This window comes from Callithrix jacchus, chromosome 1 (genome assembly GCF_049354715.1).
Source record: "Callithrix jacchus isolate 240 chromosome 1, calJac240_pri, whole genome shotgun sequence".
In the NCBI taxonomy this organism is placed as follows: Eukaryota; Metazoa; Chordata; class Mammalia; order Primates; family Cebidae; genus Callithrix; species Callithrix jacchus.
In genome coordinates this window covers 206,094,878-206,104,882 of record NC_133502.1, presented here as the reverse complement: position 1 = coordinate 206,104,882, position 10,005 = coordinate 206,094,878, and the positions used below count along the sequence as shown (strand labels likewise).

The 10,005-nt window shown below is 45.5% G+C and overlaps 1 long non-coding RNA gene across 1 annotated transcript; it reads right to left on the bottom strand.

Annotated features, from left to right (window-relative positions):
* Nucleotides 1-1,008: 1,008 nt before the first annotated feature.
* LOC144578003 (uncharacterized) lies at nucleotides 1,009-9,163 on the bottom strand. Its single transcript, XR_013522940.1, has 2 exons — nucleotides 4,148-9,163; nucleotides 1,009-2,158 (listed from the first exon to the last, which is right to left on the bottom strand). It is a non-coding gene; the product is annotated as an uncharacterized LOC144578003 (long non-coding RNA).
* Between the last annotated feature and the right edge of the window lie 842 nt (nucleotides 9,164-10,005).

Here is a 10,005-nt window from a genome sequence, read left to right as displayed (position 1 = left end):
GCTTCCTTGTCTTTTATCTCAACTGTGCACTCTCTGCATTTGAGGTGATCCTTGTAGAACACCCCAAACGAATGCCCTGAGTAGCCACCCCTGGCTCCATATCTCACAGCAGCGAACAAACATTCATTAAGGAACATGTGGTCATTCCTGGGATATTCCAGAGTCGTTTTCTGGCAAGACATGCCCACAATACAACATCTGACAGTGTTTCCTGTATGATTTTAACGTACCAGATAAGCCAACCACGTCTTTTCTAGACTTCAGGGGACCTAATATCTAAAAAGTTAAAAAGGTCAAAAGACCAAATTTGGATTTGGATTTTGGAAAGTTTGTCAAATATCAAAGGCTTACAACACTCTATATTACTAAATAAGTTATTGTAAAATAAGTCATTCTTTTAGCCAAAGCAATAATTCAGATATTTCAAAGCAGCGAAAAAAAAATTTTTTTTTGAGACGGAGTTTCACTCTTGTTACCCAGGCTGGAGTGTAATGGTGCGATCTCGGCTCACTGCAACCTCTGCCTCCTGGGTTCAGGCAATTCTCCTGCCTCAGCCTCCTGAGTAGCTGGGACTACAGGCATGCGCCACCATGCCCAGCTAATTTTTTGTATTTTTAGTAGAGATGGGGTTTCACCATATTGACCAGGATGGTCTCGATCTCTTGATCCACCCACCTCGGCCTCCCAAAGTGCTGGGATTACAGGCGTGACCCACTGCACCCAGCCCCAAAGCAGCAAAATTTATTACTCTTTGATAGAGGAAGAGTCTCACTTTCCCAAACAGTAAGATCTCATAAAGACAGCATGAGGTCAATGGAATCTGCCTTTCTCGCTCTACTTTTGATGCAGCTTACTCAAAAGGCAAAAAAAAAAAAAAAAAAAAAAAATTACTCTCTCTTACAAGAAAATCTTATTTAAAAGAGAAAATGAAGATTTACCTTTGCATAGTGTATTATTGTATTAGTCCATTTTTACGCTGCCGATAAGGACATATCCATGCCTCGGCAATTTACAAAAGAAAGAGGTTTATTGGACTTACAATTTCCTCAAGGCTATGGAGACCTCAAAATCGTGGCCAATGGTAAAAGCGCATCTCACAGGGAGGCAGACAAGAGAAGATATCGTGTTCAGGGAAACTCTAGTTTTTAAAATTATCAGATCTTGTGAGACTTATTCACTATCACAAGAACCGAATAGGAGTGACCTGCCACCGTGATTCAGTTATCTCCCACGGGGACCCTCCAACGACAGGAAGGAATTATGGGAGCTACAAGATAAGTTTGGGTGCAGACACAAAGCCAAATCATATTATTTCTAATTACTTCTAATCTTGCCTTCCCAACAGTCCCCCAAAATCTTAACTCATTTCAGCATTGACCCAAAAGTCCACTGTCCAAAGTCTCATCTGAGATAGGGCAAGTCCCTTCCACCTATGAGTCTATAAAATCAAAAGGAAGTCAGTTACTTCCTAGATACAATGAAGCCTGTACCCCATTGGGTAAATACAGTGATTCCAAGTGAGAGAAATTGCCCAAAAGCAAAGGGGCTCCAGGTTCCAGGCAAGTCTGAAATACAGCAGGTCAGTCAATCAAAGCTCCAAAAGGATCTGCTTTGATTCCATGTCTCAGGACCAGGTCATACTGCTGCAGGAGGCATAGTCTTGGGCAGCTCTGCTCTGTGTCTTTGCGGGGTACAGCCTCCATCCCAGCTGCTTTCATGGACTGGCGTTTAGTGTCTGTGGCTTTTCCAGGCACACGGTGCAAGCTGTCAGTGGATCTACCATTCCGGAATGTGGAGGACAGTGGCCCTCTCTCACGGCCGCATTAGGCCGTGCCCCTGTAGAGACCCTGTGTGGGAGCTCCAACTCCACATTTTCCTTCGGCACTGCCCTAGCAGAGGTTCTCCATGAGAGCACTGCCCCGGAGGCAACCTCTGCCTGGATATCCAGGCATTTCCATACATCCTCTAAAACCTAGGGGGAGGTTCCCAAACCCCAGTTCTTCACTTCTGTGCAGTGGCAGGCTCAGCACCACGTGGAAGCTGCCAAGGCTTGAGGCCTGCACTGTCTGAAGCCGTGGCCTGAGCTCCAAACTGCCCTAGTTTTCATCCACTGGCTCCTCTTTCTCTCCATAGGTCAGCCAGACTGTGTTTCTGTTCCCTGTAAACAAAAGAATCTCCGCTGACACAGGCATTACAGCAGAACCGCATCAAATGCAGCTAGCATGATGAAGTTTCATAAGGTTTCAGGGGTAAATGGGTGCGTTATTCTTATAAAATAAGTCAATTACTCAGAGACTGAAACCCTCGATGCCCAAGTGAAATCTGTGAAAGGAAGTAAATTATCCAAGAATTGGTAAAGAAGTGAAACATCGTTTATGCCATCAGGCAAGTGGGTGGCCATGGCTCTCTCACCTTCTTCAGGAAGAAATCAAGAAATCAATTGAAGCCTCAGGAAAACATTGGTTGATGGAGAGTTGGAGGGACTGAGGCAAGTCTTCTGCAGAATGTGACACACAAAATAACTCAGTAGGCCCTGGATCTAATTTATGAGTGACTTAGGGGAGGTTCTAGGGTGATTCTGTTCATCCATGTGATGAGGCTTGGATGTTTGTTTCTCAATACTTATGCTGAAGTGTGACTTCCAATGTTGGAGGTGGGACCTCATGAAAGGTATGGGGTCATGGGGACAAATACCTCATGAATGGTACAGCACCATTTCCTAGGCGATGAGAGAGTTCTCAGTTCGCACGAGATCGGATTGTTTAAGAGTCTGGGCCCTCTGACCAGACCCTTCCTCCCTCTCTCAACATGTGACATGCTGGGTACCCTGGCCCCAAATAGAGCCACTTGCCACGTCCTCCCCCTCTCTGCCATTCTCAACACCATCTTCACCACTGTTAGGACAAAATCATGGAAATGCCACATCCTCCCCAAAGCCGGAAACGAACCACAAGATCAATGAATGACTTGAACAACTCCAGCTTGACAAGTAGGTGAGTTTATCAGGGTTTACATACAGGGCACTCCTGGGCTGTAGCAAGAACGCGCTGGAGATCCATGTTTTCTCCTGTCTCTAAACTGCTTCTAAGCCAGGATTCGGGCTCTTCACCAACCGTGTATGAGCGATGAGAATGTTCTTGGTTGGTTCTCAGATACTCTTCAGGATGTTTGGTTTCTCACATACACTAATTTCTCAGCTGGGGACCATGGCCTTGATCCCCCACCTGGCCTTCAGGGTTCAAGCAGGGGACATACCCTCAAGTAACATGAAGGGACCTGTCACACTCCAACCAGCACCACCACCACCATCAAGAAACCGCTGCCTGACAAACCAGTAGGAGGGCAATAAAGAGCAGATGCTCGAAGGACAGGGTCGGGGACCATCACCAGGGAAAGACTTCATTCCTCGAAGGACATCAAATTGGGAGGTGGGTCAGTAGGGGAGCCGCTGCTTGTTCTCCTGTATTCACCTGTTCCAAGTCTTCAGCTTTCCCCGTTTGCAGCCCTTTCTTTTCCTGGCCTTCTCATTGCTTGTTCCTGCAAGCCTCTTCTTTCTTCCTCCCCTGCTATATTCTGTAGTCCAGAGTAAACTGCTTCTTCCTATTCCCCACACTCTCCAGTCCCCTCTCCTCCCTTACTGCAGGCTCCAGCATTGCTGCCATCTCCCTGGTGTACTTGCCGTCTGCATTAACCCCTCCCCGGTGTGCTCAGCTACAGAAATGCCAAACTCTTTAACACTCAGTTCCAGCAACTTTACCTCACCCCCTTTATCCCTCTAATAAAATGTCTGCATTTTGTCGCTGCCTGTGCCTGGCACACCTCCCCTGGTGGCTGCACTGCTCTGGGGTCACTGAGCCAGGCATGGCTGAAGACTCTCATGGATGTGGGTGAGCTTCCTTAGCTTCCCCTCCAGCTCCTGAGCCAACTCAGACTTTGCCCCCTCGTGAAAGTGCTTTGACTCAGTGAGTTAAAGTCGTCTCAGATGCACTTTAGTGATAGGTATTTGATAAATATGCCACCTCACTCAAGGACAAGCCAGCACTATCACTTGCAAAGTACTAGTAGAGTGGAAACTCAGTAGATGAACAAAAAGCAGTGATATTGGAGCCAGAAGACCTTGTTCTGTAGAGTGAAGAATTAACTTTACCTGAAGAGAGGTCTTCCCTTTGTCCTTGGCTGAGTGGTGGTTGCCAGGGGCCAAGGGCAGAGATGGAGAACGAGCCGTTCTTGTTTAGTAAATACAAAGCTTGAGTTTTGCTGCCAGAGCCTGGGGAGAGCGAATGAGGAGTTATTGCTTACTGGATACAGAGTTTCAATTTTGCAAGAAGAAGCGTTCTGCAGGTGATGGAGGTTGCAGCAATGTGAATGTAAGTCCACTGAGCGGTACACTTCCACATGGTTAAAATGCTCAATTTTAGGTCAGGAATATTTTACCACAATTTTAAAATTGTAAAAAATTCTTTAAAACCCAACCTTGGCAGAAAAAAAATTAATAGCACCTGAGCTCTTTAGGTTTGCTAAACATTTTCACTCACGTAATCATATCAGTTTCAACAACAGCCCTGTGATGAAAATATTTGCTAACCTGGTTTCCCAGAAGAGAAATCCAAGGTTCAAATGGGGTGAAATGACTTACTTAGAAACAGGCGGAGCTGGACTTGTAGCCAGGCCTTTCTGGTTCTTGTTCTGTTTTCTGGACCAGCCTATTGCCCCAAAAGACAGTGACTTCCCAGAATCTTTCAAGTGTTCTGAAAATGTGATTTTCTTGCTCACTTTCACCTTGTTGCCTTGAGATGGACTCCAAATACCACCAGGATGTGTTGCCCAAGTCCCGCCTGGCCTGTGGCTGATGGCCACAGGGACCTGGGTCTGGCTGGGCCGGTGACGACCAACTGTAACCCACATCAAAAACTAACGTGCTTCCAAAACAGAACCCATGTCTTGCAATTTGCAAAAGTTGCCCTGAAATGTTGACCTCACAGAGAGTGCCGCAACGTCCTGTCCAGCTCTTCCTCCCTCTTGGGAGCTGGAGAGGATATTTGGCCTCACACAGATAGCTGGAATTCACTTTCCCTAGTTTTTGGCTTCATGACTCAGTTTCCTGGCTTGTAGAATAAAGCTGATAATAGGGTTTACCTCCCAGTATGTCTAAGAGAATAAATTGAGGCAGGGTGGGGAATATGCACCCACCCTGCTCACCTAGATGCTCAATAAACAGGAATCAATATCTCAGAGCACTCACTCTATACAGGCAGTGAGCAACCAGCACGTCCGCATTATCTCCATTTGTAACTGAAGGAAAGTTCAGCTGCTTACTGTTTGCAAAGCCAAATGAACAAGAACGAGAAACGGTGAAAGGAAAGTGACTTCATTCTAAAAGCCAGTCTCTGGGGATGAGGTCAGGCTCGTGCCATTTCAGATTTTGAGCTGAGGGCAGGGCTTTCAAAGGGGAAACTTGATAAGACAAGCACGCAAGAGTGGTGAGGAGGTGCCCGTCTACGTGACTTGTTCCAATGACCAACTCTGTTATTGCCTCGCGTACCGGCAGGGGGCATCTCCAGTACAGCCAGGTTGAAAATTCAGTGTAGCCTTGAGGTCCTTGCGTAGCTTCGTGGATGGTTTCCAGATTGATTTGCTGGAATTTCTAAGCAATCACATGATTAAATAAAACAGAGTGCATGGGAGGGGAGTTCCTGGTAGAAAAGGAGAGTAGAGTCACACATTACTAAAAGCAAAACAAGAGATGGACAAAGAAAGGAGACCAAAAACAACAACAAAAAACACTTAAAATGGGTACTTGGTGACATCTTCATCTTCTCAGTGCCCCCTCTAGTACTCTTGATGTTTCTCCTAGCCCCACTGCAGACCAGAAACAGACTTTGAAAAGGAAATCATTTCCCCAAGGCCATACAGCTGGCCACGGCTTCCCTTTTCCCCCTTTTTCTTTAGAGACAGGATCTCACTCTGTTGCCCAGGCTGGAGTGCAGCAGCAGAATCACGGCTCGCTGAAGCCTCAAACACCTGGGCTCAAGTGCTCCCCTCACTTTAGGAACCCAAGCAGCTGAAACTACAGGCACGTGCCACCAGGCCTGGCTAATTTTTCAACTTTTTGGTAGAAATGAGGTCTCACTATGTTGCCCAGGCTGGTCTTAAACTCCTAGCCTCAAGTGACCCTTCCGCTCCAGCCTCCCAATGTACTGGAGTCGTAACCGAGTTTCCCAGCATTAAATGTACTTAAACGTTACTTTTCATTCTGACCTAATCTCAGAATGTAGCCTTAAAATGTACTTCAAAACTGTATTCCCCTCCCTTTCTCACCGGGCTCTCCTGTGCACAGTGCTGACTTTTCTAATGATGTGGGTGTCCAGAAATTCCAGAAGCTAATTTTGAAAAAAACAAAACAAGGCCGGGTACGGTGGCTCACATCTGTAATCCAGCACTTTGGGAGGCCGAGACGGGTGGATCATGAGGTCAAGAGATCGAGACCATCCTGGTCAACATAGTGAAACCCCATCTCTACTAAAAATTAAAAAAAATTAGCTGGGCATGGTGGCATGTGCCTGTAATCCCAGCTACTCAGGAGGCTGAGGCAGGAGAATTGCCTGAACCCAGAAGGCAGAGGTTGCAGTGAGCCGAGATCGCACCATTGCACTCCAGCCTGGATAACAAGAGTGAAACTCTGTCTCAAAAAAAAAAAAGGAAAACAAACAAACAAAAAATCAGGCAGAGAAACCCAGCTGCAAAATCCTTCTGCTTAGCGGAGGTTACCAACAATTAATCCACCACCAACAGGGTGAAGTCAAAACGATGCCAATAGGATCTCCTGATGGGCTATTTCTCAAGATAGTCATTGGAACAACACACGGATCTGCGCCCTCCTGCGCCACTCCCACACACCTCCCATTCCAACTTTCCCTTTCTAAACCCCTCTCTCTAGCCTCAGGTAGAAATGATCTCTTAAGAGTGTGAGCCTGGCCATTTCCCCACTGCGCAAAAACTGCAGAAAAAAAAAAGTTAAAAAACAAAAATCTGTCAGCACCCTCTGAAAATAACTATTCACTGTAGCAGCTGCCATGTTCTATCTGTAACAAGATATTTCTTCCCTAAGTAGTACACTCACTCAGGGTATTTTCTCACAGTGCGAAGTGATTTCTGATACACACTCAAAAGCCAAAAGATCAGGTAACAGCATAGAAAAGAAAAAAGAATTTTCCTTTAATCAATCAACCTCAGGCCAGTGCTTTTTTCATAGTGATCAGAGCTGCTCTTGTCTTCCAGAAGTTACAATGATGAGAACCCAGGCACCTGAGCTGCCGGGAAAAGGGTAGATATTTCCTACTAGCCAGGGTCCTGTCTTCCCTCTGTGCACTGCAGGAGAGCAAATGGTAGAAATCACTGTTTGCCTCGTCTGCAAGGTTTTGATGAATGGGGAAAAAAAAAAAAAAAAAAAAAAAGGCTTGTGTGTGACTCGTCTTGGTCTAGAAACTCTGGTCTAGAACATTTGGTACTTTGTGATCTATTGAAATCAAGGATGCCAGGGAAAATTCTAACCATTAATGGCCAAAAGACAGATAAAAATAATTTTCTAAATAACTGATTGGAAACTCAACATTGAAAAAGAACACATAGCATCACAGCTCCTTTTGAGAAATTGATTCAGGGAACCCTGATATAAAAATTAAAATCCCGCCAGGTGCAGTGGCTCGCAACTGTAATCCCAAGACTTTGGGAGGCCAAGGCGGGGGTGGGGTGGATCATTTTAGGTCAGAAGTTTGAAACCAGCCTGGCCAACATGGTAAAACCCCATCTCTACTAAAAAATATGAAAATTAGCTGGATGTGGTGGCGTGTACCTGTAATCCCAGCTACTTGGGAGGCTGAAGCAGGAGAGTCGCTTGAGCCCAGGAGGCGGAAGTTGCCGAGAGCAGAGATCCTGTCATTGCACTCCAGCCTGAATGACAGAGCAAGACTCTCTTTAAAAAAAAAAAAAGAATTAAAATCCCTTTCAAGCTTTACTGCCTGCTCTGGATTCCAGTTTGATATTTGTGTGATTTTGCCTTTCACACATTCTTCTCCCCTCCACAGATAGCTTTCATTTCTGTGAGGGATATGCGGAGAATTTTTGTCCTTGTGTATAGGAGCTCAGCTATTCTGCATCTTAAAAACAAACAAAAACACCTACCTGCCACCTCCCTGGAGACACCTCAGGCACCCATGATTAAGTTACAATGTTACTTAAAGCTTACTGGTTTCACTCGGGAGGTTGCCTTTCATAAATGAGTTCAAACACCAGAAACATCAGCTGGTACTTTGTGATCTCTTGAAACAAAGGACACCAGGGAAAATTCTAACCATTGGCCAACATTTGGTAGTAAGAGGTTTGAAAGGATTTTTTTCAGAGCTCTTAAGTCACAAGTTGACTTCATTGAAACTGATATTGAGGTTGTGTGTGTGTGTGTGTGTGTGTGTGTGTGTGTGTATCTCTGTCTATCTGTAGGGTTAAGGCCATTAATCCCTCTCTGTAAAAATGTCTCAGCACCTAAATTCTGTCTGTTTCTCTGTTTACTTCTGTCTTTCCCTCCTTCCCTTTGCCATCCTCAGGGCAATCATGACAGAACCTTCAATAATTTCTAACTGCTAAGATCTCTTGGGAAAAACAGAAAAAGCACCACTGACCCTGCTGGGGAGAAACCTCTGTTTTCCTCATGGAATCTCCAGAGTTGGAAGCAGACAGATTCTTCTCAAATTCAAAGCTGTTCTCTCTTATCCTGTCATCTCTGTTTAAAGCACTTTTCCTGGATGTCTTAACTAAAGGTGGCTTATATCACTTTGTAATCAGGTAGCTTATCTTCAAAATGCATTTTAAACTTTTTTTTTTTTTCAGTTTCAAAATTTATCTTGAAGGAGACTGCAGAACCTTTCCTCTCAGCCTTAAAATCAACTCCACATTCCTCCCTTTCTCGTCAGATACACTCCCTTCATATTTATCCGACTGTGGCAACACCTAATCGTGTGCTTTCTCTGAAGTTCATGGGCTAATCTTGAGACACATAGACCAAGCCTGGAGACCCAGCTGCATAAGTCCAGAGAGTACTCACGGTATCCAATTAGCAACCCAGCCATCGTTGAGATGATGCCAGCCCAAGATCCAGGTGGACTGAGACCAAGAGAGCCACTGGAACAGGACGTACACACGTTGTCCTCAGCACAATTCTTGCGTGCGTTCCTTATCAAACTTTCCTTTTTAAACTCTGGACTTTGCCGGGGATGGTGGCTCAGGTCTGTAATCCAAGCACTTTGGAGGCCAAGGCGGGCCAATCACCTGAGGTCGGGAGTTCAAGACCAGCCTGACAAAAATGGTGAAACCCCATCTTTAAAAAATAAAAATAAATAAATAAAAATAAACTCTGAACTGCATCCAAAAAAATCAAAGCAGTTGCATTTTGTTTTCAACTGAAAGTTTGATTTTCTTTTTCTTCAACTCTTAAGTTTCAGGTACCTGTGCAGGATGTGCAGGTTTGTGACATTGGTAAACGTAGGCTGCACAGATCCACCCATCACCTAGGTACTAAGGCCAGCATCCATTAGCTATTCTTCCTGATGCTCTCCCCGCCAACCCACCCCCTCAAAAGGCCCCAGTGTGTGTTGTTCCTCCTCATGTGTTCCTGTGCTTTCATCATTCAGCTCCCACTTTTATTTTTATTTATTTATTTATTTTGAGATGGAGTTTCACTTTTGTTACCCAGGCTGAGTGCAATGGCACGATCTCGGCTCACTGCAACCTCCGCCTCCTGGGTTCAAGCAATTCTCCCGCCTCAGCCTCCTGAGTAGCTGGGATTACAGGCACGCGCCACCATGCCCAGCTAATTTTTTGTATTTTTAGTAGAGACGGGGTTTCACCTTGTTGACCAGGATGGTCTCGATCTCTTGACCTCGTGATTCACCCACCTCGGCCTCCCAAAGTGCCGAGATTACAGGCTTGAGCCACCGCGCCCAGCCTGGGATC